This window comes from Acanthopagrus latus, chromosome 4 (genome assembly GCF_904848185.1).
Source record: "Acanthopagrus latus isolate v.2019 chromosome 4, fAcaLat1.1, whole genome shotgun sequence".
Taxonomy (NCBI): Eukaryota; Metazoa; Chordata; class Actinopteri; order Spariformes; family Sparidae; genus Acanthopagrus; species Acanthopagrus latus.
In genome coordinates this window covers 33821341-33841003 of record NC_051042.1, presented here as the reverse complement: position 1 = coordinate 33841003, position 19663 = coordinate 33821341, and the positions used below count along the sequence as shown (strand labels likewise).

The following is a 19663-nucleotide window of genomic DNA, read 5'->3' as shown; positions in this document are numbered from 1 at the left end:
AATTACATTTTAACACCTCCATTAATGTAACGAACCTCTCATTTTAGTTTCCTCCTCAACAAAAGGCAGCCGCGGCAGCTTTCGTCCTCCTGCATCATGATACAGACAGATAAAATCCTGTAATATGAACATAAAGTTTCTTTTAATTGCACTCTAAAAGTTTATGTAAGAAAGGGGAATTCTTCTCTCGAGGGCGTCTGAATGTGTTTAAATATTCTCTCTCCTCTCCGTTTCTGTTATCCGCGTCTCTGGAAGCCTCGAAATCCCAAATTGATATATAAAGACATTATTTACTCCATTTTTCAGGCTGATATCTGAAAATCACTGTAGCTACAAAGCTCAAAGTGTCTGAAGACGGTGCACAAGCTGAACCGTGAGTCCAGGTTGTAACATCCTGCACTAAATCATAATCACCAGTTTATTTTCTGTTGTAAAGGCTGAAATACCTGCTGAACATTAATATCTCTTCTCTCCCCTCACACAGTTTTAAAACACCATCAATACCTGGAGATGAATCTCTTCGTTTGGAGAGATTTCTCCTCTGAAAGTCTTTTAAATACGCCACCAACGTGACACGGAGGTTTGCAGTTCGACATCAGCTCAACTTTTAAGTAGATCAATAATAATCTGTCAATGACGAACACAAAGTGGCGCAGAGGGAAGAAGCAGTGATGATCGAGTGAAAACAGCGAGAGTGTGTGTGTGTGTGTGTGTGTTATGAACCCCTTCACACATTCACAGTTGTACGTTCCTTTATCGTTAAAAGATTCACTGACGGACAAAGAATAATATTTAATTCACACGATTTGGATCAGCGCAGCTCGCTTGTTAACGGCCTCGCAGAGAACGGGAGGATGTTTCGTTCTCTATTCAGCTGTTGTGCTCAATTCAATAACTCTGACCTTAATACGTGTGCCTTCCAAATTATTTCATAATTCATTAGACAGCAGGGCAATTATTTACTCTGACAATGGGTTCAGCTGTGTCAGGGTTTAAGCAAACATGAGGATGAAAAGACGCTTTATACCTAATAAATCTCACCACATAAAAGCACCGGAGACTTAAACACGCTGTTGAAGTTCTTGTTTGAGAGCAAAGAAAAGACTCGAATGGATGTTTTTCCATCAGCATTACCCCAAAAATTTAAGCCAAGCCCTCCGGTGCCACATTGTTTTAAATAATTACAGGCCGTCTGAATACAGCGTGCTTTGGCAGCAGATGCATTCGGTCCAGTTTGAAATTGAGATAGAGATTGAAAAAGCCTGCAGCTGCCCTGAGAGTACATTTTCAGATATGGAAATTATTATTCAGCAAGAGCATTTCCCATTAAAGAAATCCCACAATCGAGCTGAGCTAAACCTGACGCTTGTCTTTCCATCACAGCACACACACACACACACACACACACACACACACACACAGAATAACTGAAGGGTTTACTTTAACCCCGGCGCCCTTCCTTCATTTCTGTGGCGATCAATTATTAGCCAGTTTATCTCAATGACAAGTGGACCGTCCTCTGCGGAGCTGTGTGTGTGACTTTTTACAAATAGTGCTGATATGTCTTCCTGTGTGTGGCAGCTCACCCCGGGGAATATCCCCACTAACCCGCAGCCTCCCGACTTAACTCCTCTTACTGTCCGTCAGTAGGCGCCGGGGAGCGGACCGCCTTCAGAGGCTCGACTCCATCACACCACAGCTGCACCAGTTAGAACTACAACAGCTTCGAAGTTACATGTTTTTTTATATTTAGGTGTCAAACATTCAGTGCCGAGCTGCAGCAATCAATGTTTTTAAATTAACAACGGGTCGAAGTACTGCGTCATGTAATTACGCAGCTCTGCAGTTTCCCCACAGCTCAACGGAGCATGTTAGCGTCTTTCAGCTCTTTGTTTTGGTTGCCTTTTGGTTTTGGTTTCCTATGTTTCACAGAGGCATAGAGAAGTGCTGACAGAGAACTCAGGAGCGCTCAGATGAAACACATGAGAGAAAAACAGCTGCACGTGTTTCTGTTGTGCTTCATTATCCGTTAGGGTCAGCGGGGAGGATGTTGGTGCATGACATGATCCATAAGAGACAAAAATACAGAGAGGTGCTCGGAAATAAGAGTCTGGGTGCTGATAAAAGACGCAAGCCCTCAGAACAAAATGCTATATGGTCACTTGGCATAAGGCTTGTTAATGCTAAGCGTTAGCTACAGGTACAGATGGATCTTTTTGTCTGTACTCTGCTTTCATTTCATCTGTATTTCTGCACGTTCTCTGGAAGCTTACAGACACAAAACAAAGGAGCAGTACCTCAGGAAGCCTGTAGGGGGCGGCGTAGCTAATAGTCACAGGCGTGACACGACCACAGGACAAGAGGAGGAGGTTTTAGAAATGGCAGAACTTTTTGAGGACAGTTGTGTGATACTGATCTTACTTCGCCCGGCTGGATGGATCTGACTCTGAGCGGCGCCCTCTAGTGGTTGTATTGCTTCACATCCATACGATGTGAAGGAAGCCTGGAGACACGAAGGCAGCGACAGACATTTGTATGTATCTTTGTACTTAAAGGGAAAATAAATGAGCTGTTGCTGCTGTAGTGGAGTATTGAGCAGTTTAAGAGTCGAGTATTTTTCCAAGTCGCAGCTGAATGAAGTGAATATTAGACTTTCATTCATCAAGTGTCCGGCAGCAGGACTCTGAATGAATGCTAATGTTGCTGCTTATCTGCTGGATGTGTCAAATGTAGTTTTAACCTCATTCTCCACAGATCATTCAGCAGAAAGTGCGACGTTCTGACCTATTTTAAGACACTGTGCATTTCAAGGAAACCGTGTTTCAGGCCTGGACTTTACCAGGAGAATCAGACTCAGCTGACATCTTGTTTCACTCGAGTCATTCAGCCTGATGTTGTGTTCATGTGAGATGATTTCTTGATCTGACACTCAGTGTTTTGGATTCATAAGATGCATGTATACACATTAGTCTGACTAAAATGGGACCGGATCAGATTTCTCATAGTCAGATTAAAACACCTGGATTATTCGATCGATAGTCTCATTACTCCTGCATGTATACGTTCTATCAGATTGGATTTGGATTTTGTGCATTTTCTGTGCATGTAAACAGACTGATTGAAGCTGCAGCGGCGATCTCTCAGAGCGGTTATTGTTTTTATCTCACGTCACATCCGAACACATGTTGATGTGTGTGTTGAAGCTTGCGAGCTGTGTAGGAAGATGAGAAGTTGTCGTTCTTAATCCCGCCGGCAAACTCCAGACCAGTTCAAACTGCAGTAAAACTGTGAGCACTGATTTACAGTTCTGACTCTGTCAGCAGCGACCGTGTTGTGTTGAAGTCATTCCTGCGAGGGTTTGGCTTTATGTGGGGGGTCATTTTCTTGCAGGAACATAAAGCTTTTCGCTTTGGCAGCTCTCTCAGGCACTACAGCAGGTTTTCCTCCAGGATTTCTGTATATTTTACTGCTTCCTTGTTACCCTCGACCTTCACGAGAGCCCCACAGCGTCATGCTGCCACCTCGAAGGTGTGTTTCAGCTGATGGCGTTTAATGTGATGGCCAGGTAACACGGTTATACAGTAAAAAACTTCCTCCACTTAGTTTCAAGCTCTCCAGCTCACACAAATCTGAATTTCTGAACTTTTGTAACTTAAAGCTGTGACTGACAGATCAAACCAGCAGCAACTGTTGTCTCCCATCCGCCATGTGTCTGTTTTGGGCCTCTTCAAGTCTCCAGCTCTGCTCTCAGTCAGTCTCACAGTTTCTGAGGACGGCCGGCTGGAAGCAGATTTACAGCTTTGACATATTCTTTACATTTTTACGGCAGACCTGACTGTGCCGGGGGAACTTCCTCGTCTCCTTCCTCTGATTGATACTTTGCAATAACCTTGATGCAAGTTTGATTTGAGTCCCTTTGTAGGACTGCTCGATATGGCTTGTGACAGATATTACAATTAATGTAAAGGGTTAGATCATCTTTGCATCACAAGTTTTATCATAATAATCATAATGATGTGACGTTTGTTGAGGTCTCATAAAACATGCTGTCTTGCGTCTGGAGAGACTTGTAGCGCAGGACGTCTCTGCAGCTCTGCAGAACCTCATCATGATGCTGTGCTTTAACACCTTTATCATAAATGTGCATTTTCTGTGTTGATTTCAGTAATATTTGGATTAATCGTGCAGCCCTGTTCCTTTGTCTGGTTCAGTTGACTAACTAGCACTCGATTCAGCTGTTTTTTAAATTGGAAATTACTTTACATGATACATTTCGTAGTTTTAAATTAAGTCTCCAGCTGCTTCAGTTGTTTAGCAGAATGCTTCAACGCTCCAGAAATGTTTTCTGGATGACTTCAGCTGACTTTATATCAGCATGGAGGGAGGAGAGGATGACTGGATTTACATTTTTGGCTGAATTGTTCCTTTAAACTTATGTTGCATTCACTTGCTTGACTTCGGTGAGTTCATGTGCATCATGTCAGAATGTAGGAGCAGCATCGACACCAAAAAGCACAAAGGAGACGATACAGTGACTATAACACAAATTATCACCTCAGTAAAGGTTTCTCACCATCGACCTGGTGTTTACATCTGCTCAGCAACTCGTCTACAAACATTCTCCCGAGTTGTTGTTCCTGCTTGAGAGGTCATCCACGTCCGCTTCCCACTTGGAAAAATGTTTTGTTATGATATATAAACAGTTAGTGATGAAGTTTCTCTGCAGACGTTCTGCTCTGTTCTGGGAATAATGAGCCTGAAAGAGAAGATAGAGAAAATAATTTCAGATCAGTTATTACATAAACATCCTTTAAACACACATTCACAAGGTTGAAAAGAAAAGGCACCAATCATTAGAACTGATCTGGTGGCAGTTATGTTGACTCCTAATGATGCTGCCGCCGACGCGACTATTAGTGTTTTCTTTGAAGCACCAGAACACAGAGCGGAACGTGTCACCGGCCGGCCGAGGTGCCTCGTTTGTTGAGCTGTTACTGTCATCAGACCACCACGGAGGCTAAATCAACAATTCCCTGATTAAACTTTATCAGAAAATAATCCTCACATTTCCTAATACTTTATTTATCACAGTGAAACGTGTCAGAAACAGCTGCCTGCTGATTGGTTTTGCACCGAGAGGAAAAACATGCACCGTATGAAATCATAATCTCAGAGACACGTGAGGAATTTTTCTGATGATATCTTTTTTCTGTCGCACTTTAAATCTGTGCTGACAGTGACCACTGTGCTTCTCATGTACACCCTGCTGTGTGTGTGTGTGTGTGTGTGTTTGTGAAGCTATAAACCCACCAGTCTACATCAGTCACTCCCGTATTAAACAACCTGTCTGGACCATCAGAGCTTCCTGCTGGGAGGGGATGAAACCGACTGACAGGAAGGATTGAGACCAGTTGTAGAGTTTATTTTAGCGAGTGTTCATGAAATCATACTACAGAAGATAGAACAGGCCCCTAAAAACTGCAGTTAATCCAACGTGATGTGTGCGTCAGGAGACAAAGTGCAGCTCATTATCAACACAGATTTTAAAAGTAAAGCGTGTTGTGAGATTGTCAGACTGGGTTCATTGTTTGTACTTTCTGCTCAGACCAGCAGCCTTCACACGCCAACACAATTTGGCCTTTTGAAGTCTTTGAGTCTTTGAGTCTTTTCAGACGTGCAGCTGGTCACTCCACAGGATCTTTGTTTGTTCATGGTCACATTTGGTGCTTTAGGTGTTTCAAACAGAAATTCAAGGTATTTAATGATGCCGCTAAATGCATTTAAAACACTTTTTTGTGCTGGTTTTTGCTATGAAGACGTCCACTCAGGTCTGATGTTTTGGTTGAGATCATCTGTCACGGTGAGAATAATCTACTGAATGAATAAATGTTGGTCTGTGACATTAAAACAGGCAGCAGAGCACCTGAAGAATCATCAGGAGGATGTTGAACACTGTTGTTCTAACTCAGGACATCTTGTACATTTCGCTCGGTGATAAATAACCTCGATTGTCTTCCTGTGGCGATGAGAGCTTGTTGACTTTGTCGATAATCCGTATCACACCTCCGTTACGTCGGCTTGTGTGGTCAGGTTGTACTTGGATTTCTTGGCCCTGATAGTTTAATGATATTTAATTATTTACAAGGTCATTTATTGGTCATTATACAGCACAGGGCTGCACAGGGACAAAATGGACTTTTATAAACTCCCTCATGCTACACAAATTACAGAACATGAGTTATTAATAACCAAATATGCATGAATACGTGGTGTGTAATGTGATCGGCATCTTCACGCCTTCAGTTCGACATCAAGCATCGATGCTGTAAACACAGAGTCCAGCTGCAGTCCTGCACCATCCGTCTCCTCCGGGTCTCTGTGGGCTCAACAGTCTCTGATCTCTGATGTGTTGCCAGCCCGAGTCCCAGTTTGTCCCTTTCATTCTCCTGTGACTGGACATTAGCCAGAAACTGGATCAGCACTGGCTGGTATTGTGTCTCTGTTCCTCTCTGGGATGGTCCAAACAATCGGGTTGGATGGCTGAAAGACGCCGCGGGTCCTGATGGTTTCAAAGTCTGTCTTTTCTGCCATAAGCAGTGTGAGTTTCAGCAATTAAGCTGAAATAAAGACAACATGTACCATCATTTGGAGGAGCTGCCGGGCCGCTGCGTCTTCATGTGCCGCAGATCCAGAAATGAACTGTGGCCAGAGGATTTGGGCCGGTTCTGGTTTTATTCGATGTGCCTTGCTACAGCCTGCTTGTGGTTTAGATCAGTCAGACAGGACCGGACCGCCCCGCTGCAATCGTTCCATTTGATATGTGGGTCGAATCTGGGTTGCAACAATTTTGCTTTGTGGGAATTGATCCAGTTTTTGTAAAGTGTTTCGGACCTCCAGCACCGCCCCGCTCAGAAACATTGAGTCTGTTCATGACTTGATTCTGAGAAAGACTCTGAGAAACATTTAGACTTCTGACACTTTGACTTAATCCTCAAATATCATGATTATTTCCAGGTTTAAGTGACAAAAAACAATCATCAGTCCTGTTTTTTACATTAACGTTCCTTCTTCTCTTCCTCCACAGCTTCTTACGTGATGAAATATAAACTTGTTATATGTTACTAACGTAGTTTAATGCACAGATCTTTTACACTAATGCAAAGAGGGCAGAGTTATTGTCTCGCAAGTGATGCATGGAGGCAATAATCAAGTCTATGACTTTAATGTGATTAATCACACAGCCTCATGTGATATTTGATTATAGTTTGGATGCAACTGTAATCACATTGTAATTACTGTAGTCCATTTTAATGACCGACCCAAAGGGAACCTCATCTGAACGTTTACCTGCTCACAGTTGTGACTAAACCCGACCTGCGCTTACAGAACCGATCGGCCTGCAAAGTTTCTAAAGGAGAATTTCCCGTCAAAGTCAAATAGTTTCAGAAGATACTATGTTAGTCTTCACAAAATCCATATGGTCAGATACATCCCTGATTGAACCTTTAAACCCCAGTGCTTAATCAGCGTTATACGTGGGCCTCTAATCAATGTAAAGGTGGATGGAGCGCGAGTCAGCCGGGCCTGACAAATTACACAGAGTGAGTAGTTGTGCCGGGGCTTCAGAAATACCTCACGGCGGCTCGGCTTCCTGACAGGCTTCACTCATGAATTACGCAGCTGACATCGCGGCGCTCTCGGGAGAAAAGTTCCTGCTGGGATGTCGAGAGTTTGCATCAGTTGTTTGTTCTTGCCGGCCGTGATAAAGTAGCTCATCGCTCTTCACCTCCTTCCCCGTCACTGCACCCCGAGACAGAACCGCCTTTCAAGTCCAGAGTGTGTGTTTGGATTTAAATACAGTAAAGAGCGGCAGGAGAGTTCGTGTGTGTACGTCTCTGCACGTCTCTGACAGCATTTTGTGATTGAGAAGGCAGTGTACAGACGTCCCGCTGTCCGCGTCAGCCGCTGATGTCAGCCTCTGTCCAGATTTGTCTCTGTGTGTTTTCCCTCCCACACGTCTTCGAGTCCACTTCGCTGTCTTTGGTCTTCATAATAGAGGAGCAGAAACTGGGGCACCCCGTGTTTCAGAAACCCCTTTAGTGTGAATGTGTGAGACTCAGGCCACATCAACTATTAATGCTCTGCAGACCGCAACCTCATTCAGGCATACGTTCAAAGAGAAAGTAACCAGCAGCCATTATACGGCTTGTACTCATTATGCGGTATTGTACATTGATCCTTCTTTCATTTGCAGGAAGTGTACCAGTTTGTATATTAACACTGCGAGATGCTTGGAGAGACTGGAGGTTTTCAGTAATGCATCATACTGAGCACGCTCAATATGTCATCGGGAAAAGCAGGTCAATTACTGAAGGGATTATTTTTCTAATCAGAGCGGATAGATTTGTGGCGTAAACTGGAATTAGCAGAGCTGTCTCTTGGCAGGAATTCAGGCTTTAAGGTGAAATATGCTGATATGCTTCCTTTACAGAAACTCGATACTGAAGACGCGACAAAGAAATAATAGAATCTGTTCTGCAGTTTTCACCACGTATGAAAACTTTGGACAGATTAAAACGCACTTTATAGTGTTTTTAGTAGCGTCACTTCAACCTGAAGAAAATCAAAGCTTTTTATAAACTTCCCTCTGAAGGCGACAGTTCACACTCTGTGGCAGCTCTTTGTGTTCATGCTCTCTTATTGTGTCATCCACCTTTTTGATGCCACATGTTTGACATGAAACTAAGCCATAAAAAGGACGTGAAGGTGTTGCGGCTTTTAGTGTCAGGTGTCTCAGCACCGTGTGGTTGTGACGGTGTTAAAGGTAATCAAGACTTCCAGAGTGTTAACTAAAGACTGATGTGATGCAGAGAAACATCCAGCGTGACACCCAGAGCCACCGTTTAAAAATAGTCTTTTGATGCAGGAGGAAACTTTTGCAGCATTACAGCCAAACAGCCAATTAGTGATGTGAGAATGCAAAAGGACAATCACCAGAATAAATGTTGCCAATGAATGTTTCTGCAAAAACCACAAATATGTTGAAACATATTATTTTATCTTGTGACAGCGCTGTGTTTAATGCTCCGGTTAGGGCTAAAAAAAAAAAGATCAAGTTTTGGTTTAAAGTATCTGTTTCACTACATGAAAGTCAGGTCAGGTAGTGTGACTGACTGATATGACTCGACTGAGAAGGATTTTTCAGGGCCAATACCGATTTTAGCAGTCGAGGAGACTAGAAACCAATATTTAGGACGGATATTTATTTACTGTTCTTAAGATACTTTCTCCACTACATTTGTTTGTTGCATTTAGTTAATCGTTCCTTTGCAGATCAGTGTTTATAGGTTAACCCTGACATGTTAGCCTACCCCTTGTCAATATAATACATACAGTAGTCTGTGTCATATATGAATGAACAGCCAACAGAAACGGTCCAGCAAACAGGTGACAAATGTGAAACTGCACGATGGAGAAAGCAGAGAAACGAGGCGATGACAGGATCGTTTACGTCCAGTAGAAGTTTGTTTAAAGGTCTCATTCAGACAGAACGAGGCGTTCAGGCGCTCAGCTGCAGGGTTGTGCAGTGGAGTGTCACTTCATGACCCATTTGTGTGATGTAGTGCTGTGAACTCTAACCCCCGCTGATTCAGAAGGTGGAAGTAATGCACCTGAAAGCAGTTTCCCAACCAACAGAGGTGGCAAACGTCCACACACTCTGTCCTCCAGTAGAAGTACTTACTCATCTTGTTTCCTCCAGTACAGTAACAGAGTTCAGGCTCTGACATGGACTCAGAGTATCAGAGTAAAAAGTCTCCCTCTGAAGGACATTTGTGCTCAAAGCTAACTGAAGCTCACGTCATATTAATAGAATTCAAAGACTATTAAAGTTAAAGGTAGAATCAGTAGGATTTGTCCCAGCTGTTCCTGAACGCAGCACAAAGACAGTTGATTGTTGAGTCTCATTCCCAGGACGTCAAATAGACACATGTTGGGTTGGTAAAGCGTCCCGAGCAGCAACAAAGAGAGAAAATCAGAAACTCTCTGCAGATACGAGACACTAACACGCCTTTTCTCCACATTCCAGCCTCCCTCTCTGTCTGTTTACGGATTCTTACGGCTTTTACGTCTTTGTCTCGTCTCGCTGCGTCTGATTGGTCCACATCAGTCTGCTGATGTTGGGAAATAACAAGAATCCAGAATTCACCTCAGATGCATCAAACTGAAGTAACGAGGCTGTTGTGAAGCTGAGAGGAGGAGAAAGTTCAGATGTTTGTTCTGTTTCAACTCTTCAACACTCCTGATTCACCTGATTCAGATTAAGTGGAGGATCGCTGTACATCCTGATATACAGGTGAGCTGTTAGGATGAGTTGAGGAGGAAAAGGAGACAGAAAGGAGGAAACAGTCATTGCCTTGACTTCAGAGTTTCCACAGGAACCATAACTGACGTACAGCTCCTGTCTTGGGCTGCATGAACATGTTGGGCCTTTGTTCCTTTTAACACGACTGACAGAAACCTCCAGTCTGAAGCCTTCACATGGCAGCTGTTTAACAGGGAACATATACATGTTTATTCTGTTTTTAATGGCAATTGTCTGTTAGTCACGACCAGGCAATGATGAATAATGCTGTTGTATGTATGTTGACATGCTTTGGTCCTTAAGAAGCTCCAGGCTGTATCATCTGCAGAGGAACATTATTTCTGGAGTATTTTAATCAGCTGCTTGATGAAAGCATCCGATGACTTCTTCACCAGCGAGGCTACCAAACATCCACGTCTCGTGACTTTGAACCTCATTGGCTCGAATGATGTCACAGCTCTCGTCTCCTACATGAATCATCACGCAGCTCATGAATGGCTTTAAGGACAGTGGGAGAAAGGAGCGTTACCTTTACTGTTAAAATGAGGAATACAACAATACAGGATGAATAATTTATTTGAACTGGACCTTCTGAGAACTGGTGAACGAAGGCTGATGAGCACAAAACAAGGACATGTTTTTTTTTGTGTGTGTGTGTGTGCGTGTGTGTGTGTGTGTGTGTGTGTGTGTCTTATGAATCAAAACGTCAGACAAAGAGCACAGAAAAACACAAAGAGCTGAGAGGAGGAAGCCCATTCACCCCCCGAGAGCTCCTGTTTGTCAGGCAGAGCGAGACTGCGATCAGTGAGTCACTGGGTGAAATGTTGTTCTCGGACAGCCATTAGTTTGTCTTGTTGTGAGGAAGAGTGTAAAAAAAAAAAAAGATGACATGCTGCAGCCTTTTTGTGCATCTCTGTGCAAAAGGCCGCATCTGCAGATTTCCCTGTTAACTCCCTGACAGAGCGGTGGGCGGCCACACTTTAAGGTTAGACTTTGCTGTATTTTAAGATATTCTGTTTTGTAGTAAAACATGTTTACTCGGATGATGGATGCTTTTCACTCAGCTCCTGCCCCATCAGGCTGCTCTCTCTCCTGCGAGGCAGAAATGCTTTCTCAGCTCCCTCCTGCACACTGTGTCCCCTCCTAAAAAAGCTATTACTTCATTGTCCTTGGACCAAGAGGGAGCTGCAAACAGGAAAATCCTGGGTTTTCCTGGGGGCTGATTATACATTAAGTTCAAGTTAAATGGCCCCAGGAGCCGAGAACATTACAGAGTGTGAGGGGATGCAGGAGGCATGCTGGACTGCAGCCTTCCTCCACACAGTCTTTAATGTTGCATCTTCAGATATAGATTTTTTTCTTCACCACCGTCTCTTCTGATGAAACCTTAAAAAAGCCACCCGGTCAGGGAGAGACAGCTGCAGTTACAAACACAAGTTGTTTTCTGACAGATGTTCATGTTCAGACGTGGAGGTTGTCTGAATCAGAGATCACCATCGACTGCCACTGTTACTGCGGCTATACTGCACAATGTTGCGGCGTTGTGATTTACGATGAGTACGATCATCATGTGGCTCGTCTGCTCTGACAAAACGCTGTAACACGTGTGAAATGGAATATTATCTTACTTGACATATTTACTGAAAGCTCGTCTGTATCTGTCAGTGAGTGTTATGAGCTCAGACTTTGACAGTGTCGGGATAATGTGCTGTTACTTTAAGCAGTAACAGAGTAATATAACATATTTCTGATAGGATTTCTGGTAATATTACTACAGATACTATGTCCAGTAACACGTCGCAGGCTGTCATTAAGTGTTAATAGACGGTTCTCATCCAGGTCGGACCCACTGGGTCGCAGGTGAACCATTTAAACTAGTTGAAAGCAGCTCATAATAACTATATAAATGTTTTAAGTTGTGTCAGATGAGAGCGGTGACTCTCTACCTTTGAATCGGTCATAAAGTCATAATCTGAATCCGTCCCTCCAGAATATATATTCCTTTAGTCTGTTACGGTCCACTGATCAAAAGAATCAGAAAGAGTTTCTCATAAAATGAATCCCAGTTGTGAGTCCATCGCTCGCTGTCTGCCACCTTTTTTTTCTTCTTTCAAACAAAAACACAAGTTAAATTGACAGGAGACATCTTTTCTGTTCGTCCTGCCTGGTGTTGCTGCCGACAACATGAAGGTTTTTCCACCTTCTTCTGTCGAGTTTTCTCAGGACGGCGCCCAGAATACAGCAAGGCTCCCTGGTCCAGTTCCATGTGTTTGTTTTGAAGGATATGACTTATAATATGCCTCATTTTTTACCAAATCTCACTCAAAACAAAACAAACACAGTGACTGTATCTCCTCACAAGTGTCCGTATATCGTGTATCTTCTTCTTCTGAGTCGCAGAGCTCCATTGTTGTCCAGAAGCTACTGAAAACACATCAGTGAGCCTCACAGTTGCCGCGGGTGACGTGCAGCTTTCTGATCCTTGTTCACATGGCGGCCATTTTCCTCTGACATCACATCAGCGTGTGAAGCTCAAACATCAGTTAATCAAATAGTCTAGTACAGTCCTTTCTATATTTTATCTTTTCTCTCTTATTCTAATCTTTTTTTTAGTATTTTTTAGTATTTTAAGTCCTGTACTTATTGTATGTTTGTATGTCTGTCTACCTGCTACTGTGACAAGTGAGTTTCCTGATGTGGGATGAATAAAAGTCTAAATATGTTGCTGAATATGCTGAAATAAACAGTTCAGAGCCAGTCAACAGTGTAAACACATTCAGGAAACACTAATTAAAAATCATTATCAGACTACAGTTTGTTGCAGCTTTGTAAAAATATAGTTTCTGGGCTGGATATCAAAATGTGACCATTGATGGCAAATCTGTTGTTGTGGTTAAATGTGTTATGACACGTTGAAGACACTGATGATGTCACTTTATGATCCCATATCGCAGTAATTTCCTGGAGAGGGAGCTGATTGTCTGCAGCTCAGGTCAGATCTTAGTATCCAGCATCACAAGTGACGTTTTGTTGCTTTAAATAACAGTTTGTGAAAAATGGCTATTGCATGATTTGTGACTGAATTGTGTTTGTGGAGTCTGAAATCTTGCGCTCCACTCAGGCGCGACCCGTTTGTTTGTAATGAGCTCTCTCATGTGTTGTCTATAGAATATTAAACGAGGAGGAAGTGAAGGAGGGCACTCTGAATGATTATTGAAAAGCTCTGCTGCTCTTTTCATTGGATTGTGTGACAATAAAAAAAAAACCGAGAGAACACGACCACAGTCAGGGCCGCAGATTATCACTCTAATAAACTTCTCCCTCTGTAGAGATCTCTTGGCTGTTGTTGAGCCTGTTTTGCAAGTTTAATAAGAGCCAATATGTGAAAACCATCTGCAGTGAAATCCTAGAAGCCCTTAATCAACAAAAGTAGCGCGTCTTAAAGATAGAAGGGACTAAAGTGATCAATCTATTGATCGGGGCTCCATGACCATCAATACCTCCCTCCCTCCTCAGCTCCCCAACGCCAATAGGTGACCATTGATCAAGGCGAGATGAAGGGTGAATGGCAGGATTAGGGTGATTTCACAGATTGGTGCGTTGGCAATTGAGCGTAGCTCTTAAAGACACAGAGTCGGCCTCTTCTGGGTCACTGAGGTCACAGTCGACTAACTCCGAACTGCTCGTGTGCAGAAAATCAGGACTGCTGTTTTAACTGAAGCCTGGGACTGGAGCGGTGCTGGTGAGTCCATGAGGCCTGAAGTGAAAACTGCACAGTTCTGATCAGTGAAATGTCTCTGAAATGAATCATTTGTTTAGCCTCTGCTAAAGGTCATCATCTGGCTGTGAGATGTGCCCTCGGTTAGTATTGACAGTTAATTAGTTAGAGTTACATTTCTTTGTGTTTCTTTAGGTTACATTTTCAGTCTTCGACTTCTTGTCAAAATTATCCAGTTTTTTGTTGCTCTCGCTCCCAGCGGGCCCGGTGCTTCTACGTCTGACGCTTGTAGTTTCCCCTTCAGCTTTGCTTTTTGAAGCGCCCCTCGAGTGCAGTCGTGTAAAGAGTCAGAAGAGTCAGGGAGGATGGATGAGTCATTCACTGAACTTTACAGCCGGAAAGTTGCGTCCAAATTGTCAAGAGTGAGTTCACATATGAAAATGAATTTACTTGACTCGATCTTGATATTTTAACTGAAAGCATGAACTTTTCTTTAACCTAACCCACAAAGCAGAATGTGTTCATTCAGTCCAGTCCAGATCTGAGCTGCAAGCGGACCACACCATGGACCAGAACCAACCATATGTGACTTGTTTTGTCCAGTTCAGATGAACGTGTCTGGTGTGTGAGCCGCAACATTTCTTTTCTGTTTCGGGACTAAATGGCGCAGAAACATGTGGACGTGATCCGAGTATCACTGTGTGCACTGTAGAGATGTAAATATGGTATGTGGACGTGTATAAATGTGTCAGTGGTTTTGCAGAAATGTAAACTGAATGATTCAGTCGTGGTGTCTGGACTGTACAGCACTCCGACAGCACTCATGCTTTATTAAACGTGTTTGAAGATAAACTGGCTCCTGCTTCCCAAACATCTGAGCTGGAGAAATATTTCTTTCATTTATTTATTAATTCTGTTGAGTCTGTTGTCGATGTTGCTGATATACGTGAAGCTTCCTTCTCATGTTGCGGAGGCATGATGACCCACATACGCTCCATCCCATCAACAGTTGAGGTTCATTGAACTCATATTCGGATGCATTTTGACAGGAGCAGCCCTTTAAACTGGCGCTCTTACAGTAAACCGAGCGCTGCTTTGCCATCGTTTTAGAGCTCGGCTTACCAAAGAGCCCCTGAGAGAGCGGCGAGGAGATCGACTGGTCTCTTTCTACTGTCAGCAGACTGTAACTCCTCATCACGGCTCGGCTGAGCGTTGGTCACTGGGGAGCATCACTGGTCAATGAAGCTTTGAGTCACATATTAAAGGTTCAGACCGCTGCAGAGTCTCAGAGCGCGCGGACACATTCTGGTCCGACCGGCTGTTCTGAATCGAGTTGTCGTGGGGAAACCTCGGCTCCACATCATTAATTAAACTGTGGGGGACGATGACCTTTGCTAAGCATTCATTACAGGACGCAGCCCGTGGGACGGATAGATCCATTGTGACATGCAGTGAGTGAGCTGTTACTGGGAATGATGTTTGTTTGGCCGTATTGAGTCGAGTGAATTAAACCCACGTCTGTTCTGTCTCACAGTGTTTCCTCTCCTCCTGCAGTCACAGGATTTTTCTTCATTGCTTCTATCAAATACCAGATTTTGTGCATCCAGATCTGGAAGTCTTGTTGTCGGTGATCTACAACAGGAGAATATCTCACAAGTTTGTCTTGTCTTTTCGACAACATTTAAAGAAATCCCACATTTAATCAGGAAGTTTGTTTTAGTTTTTCTCTGATAATCAGTTTCAGTGGGACAGTCTGAAGTCTGGCAGATAACAGAACTTTCTCCCGTGATTTAAACAGTTTGTCACAGGCTCAGTCATTTTCATCATTATCTGACTGTTTCGACAGCAAATCATGTGAATAACCACATGCATAGGAGACCTTGAGAGAAGAACGGCACCTTTAGTAGTAATGCAGAGTTGCAGTTAAAGCGGCTCAGTGGAAGCCGGTTGTTATGTTGGCTCACTCCATCTCTAAATGTTAGAATCTGTTGCTCCACGTTAGAGAGAGGAGCTGAGACAGGAGGCCCTCGTAGAGTCACATCCACGGAAAATCCCACGTAAGTCCTTCACAGAGAAATCTGCAGTCCAGCAGCATTTGATAACTTAAACTGTCAGTTCACACAAAAATTCCATTCAGTCATCGTCTCCTCCCTCCACGCTGATGGAAAGTCAGGTGAAGTTTCATAGTCCACAAAACATTTCTGGAGCTTCACAGTAACAACTGGGGAAAAGGGACCCAAACATAAGACACAGATAATCTACAAATTCATACAGGAAACAACAAACCAAATACTCCAAAAAACATGACGACAATTGAAGTAGCCACAAAAAGGGGGAGGAGACGATGACTGAACTGAACATTTTGGGTGAACTGATCCTTTAAACAAATCATCTACAGACACAGATGAGAAAGTTCTTATTTAAATTGTCACATGGAGCCGTTTAAAGTCTCTTCGGCTGCAGAAGGAAAAGAAAATCCCTCCAACTAAATATTCAGCCCCCAGATGAAACATTTAAGACTTCCGCTTTTAGAGATCCCATAAAATCTAATTTAACCCAAATAAAACTGACCTTTTGTCAAAATGATGATCTGATCTCCACATCGACAGTGACATCATGGCACACTGTAAAAAACAAACCTGTAAAACAAAAAGAGGGGAGGCTGTAAAAAATACTGTACACAAACAGAAATGTTCTGCAGTTAAAATACAGTTTTTAACTTTAATTATTATAATTAAATTGGATATTTAACTGACATTAACTTTAATTATTCAACTAAATTCAACATTTAACGGATATTGACACGTTTAAAACAATAAAATGATCTCGAACTACTGTCAAAAACAAGATATCTACTGAATAGAAAAAACCTCTAACTGCACAACATTTGTAACACTTCTCTCTAATTTTATCTAATTTAATAAATGTCATGTCAGTTTTACACTTGAATGTAACATTTTCCATAAGACAAAAAATATATATGTAGAAAACAATCTGTGAAATAAGTTTTATAGTAAATTACATATTTTTTTACATTAGACATGTAATTTCACAGTACTTTTGAGTCATATTATTGATATTTTTGTGCAAAATTACAGATGTTTTTATAGTAAAGATTATAATAACAGATCTTTGCTGTACAATTATTGTGGCCAAATGATATCACGGTTACAGCATCATGTCAATATCATAGAAAATGAAAAAAATGCTATCAACTGAATCTGTATTTAACTTTTTACTTGTTTACTTGTATTTTGTTTCCTGATTAGGGAAATGAATGAGCCTCTAAATACGGCTGCAGTGAGTCTGTAACTTTAGATGAATTATACAAAAAGTAAAGAATTACACTCAATAAAAATGAAAAAAGACACCAGCTGAGGCAGAATAGAATGTATGATGTCTGTGGGATTATTCACAAGATGTTATCAGACGTTTGTCATTTACACAATTTCAATATTTCATTTTTAAATATTGTGAATATCGTGTCATTGCGACCATTTAGTGACCGAATATCTGAATTACCAACACGTTCCATGAGAAGAGTGTTTTCTTTGCTTACATGTAACATAAACATGAAATAAGAAGACTCTTTTTTAAAGAATTCGGGATTGAACCAGTGATCTGATTGTCGCCTGGCTCTTCATTTTAATAGGATCACTTCAGCTTTAGCGTTTGCGTCTGTGTTTTGTGGTGCTGCACGCTGTAATGCATCATATCCTCTTCTCCTATAAAGTCATAATGTGTGTCCCACATCCTGGCAGCTCTGTCTAAGCTCACTGTTTGACAGCACTCCGCTGCAAAACCCCGATGTTGAGACATTCATCAGGCCCGGGGAAATATTGTTTGACTAACAATAACAGTGTTTTTATTGATTTTCTGTCGCTGTGAGTTGCTGCTTATGAGAAACAGCATCCCGACGAACACAAAGCCGACGCCGCCGACACACACACGTGGAAATGTTCCTGCGCACGTTCGCCAACATATATCGTAGAGTTTCTTTACTTTTCATGAGCTGCAGTGATAAAATATGGCAGAGCTCAGGTAAAAGCCACTGCTGACTGAATGTTTGATGGTCGGGCTTTATCTCTGGGTTTAATCCTAAGGAATATCAGATGGGAGCGTCTACCTGTATGCACTGAGAGTGAATTAATTTGAGTTCTCTGCAGTTTTGGTGTCCTCAGGTGCGTCGAAGTAGAAGGTGATGATTAAGACGTTATTGGAGGTGCGATGTTTAGGGAGAGCGATGGTGTGTGGGGTGGAAACAGCCTTCTTTTTCTGAATCCCTGAAAAGATACGAACATGTTCACAGTGCTGCTGTATATTTATTCTCAGTGTTCCTCTCTGTGTCTCTCACAGGCGTCCTGAGGTCCAGTCCCACCGTCGTCATCCACTGGGGGTCTTTTCCTTGTGATAAAGCTCAATTTCACGGCAGATTATCATCCATCACACTCATTCTAGCTCAAGGTAAGAATACTCAGGTTTGATTTGTTCATCTTTGGGTATTCGCTAATAACTAATAAAAAACTCTACCAGGCAACAAACACATTTCCTTCCGTTTTTTTTTTCCATTTTGTGATTATATTTCTGTAAGTTGCTTCATAGGTCAGGACTCGTTTAACATTCTAAATTCGTTTAACATCCTAAATTAACAATTAGTGGCAGTTTAACTGCTTTTAAATGAGCTGAACTGATTGTATTAAAGTTCATATTGCAGCCTTGCAGCCCTTTTGTAAGTAGTTTGTTGACCCTTTGCCTTTTTACCGAAAAGATATATCATAGCTATCAGGAATAATACCTGGGCGCTCCGGTAGCTCAGTTGTTAGATCATGTGCGGAGGTCCTCGTCCTCACTGCAGTGGTCCAGAGTTAAAATAGCTCAGCTGCACACGCTAACGTTGTGAAAGAAGCATCTGTAAAACGGATATTTATTTGAGCATCAGAATTTGAGTCATTCAGTCCAATAAAACTTGGAAAGTGTAGAGGAGCTGCAAGATTAAATAATTTCATCCTGATCGATGTTAGCTGGGCTCTAAACCGAACGTTAGCCGGCTCGGTCGGCAGAAGTGTGCACGCTGCATCGGCTCTACAACAGAGAAGATCTGCTGTGTACATACGCAGGAAGTCGAGCTTTTCTGGCTTCATAACGCCACTGAGCAGCTTTAATATTTGTCCTAGGTTTCCTCCTGGCTGCCAGTGAAATTAGGCTAAAACTCCTTTAAAAGATGCTAACTGTAAGAAAAGTTCAGCTTTAGTCTCTGCAGGAGGTGCAGAGGTGCAGTTTATATCTCTCAGGTGTTTCCTGCAGCCACAACACTCAACAAGTTCCGGCTGCAAGAAACACCTGAGTGTTTTGGCTGATTGTGTGAAATTGGCACAAATTCTCAAACACGCAATACAAGTTGACATTTACTGTATATTTACTCATGAAGCTGGTGTTCTGATTATGTCATGTGACAACAACAAGCTGCAGACAGGTGGATTGAAGGGTAATTAAGGCAGCTGAAAACTTTACATTACATGAAGGATTTTTGAAGGTAACTTAAACAGAAAATGAACGCTGAGTCACATGAATGAACATGAGAA

The 19663-nt window shown here is 42.4% G+C and overlaps 1 protein-coding gene across 3 annotated transcripts in view; it reads left to right on the top strand.

Moving 5' to 3' along the window:
- LOC119017830 (multiple epidermal growth factor-like domains protein 11) overlaps nucleotides 1-19663 on the top strand; it is a 142578-nt gene that overhangs the window by 12853 nt on the left and 110062 nt on the right. For all 3 annotated transcript variants that reach the window (XM_037094926.1, XM_037094924.1, XM_037094925.1), the window contains exon 5: nucleotides 18438-18545. The gene's annotated coding sequence lies outside the window, so the exon portion shown is untranslated. The remainder of the gene's footprint in view (nucleotides 1-18437; nucleotides 18546-19663) is intronic.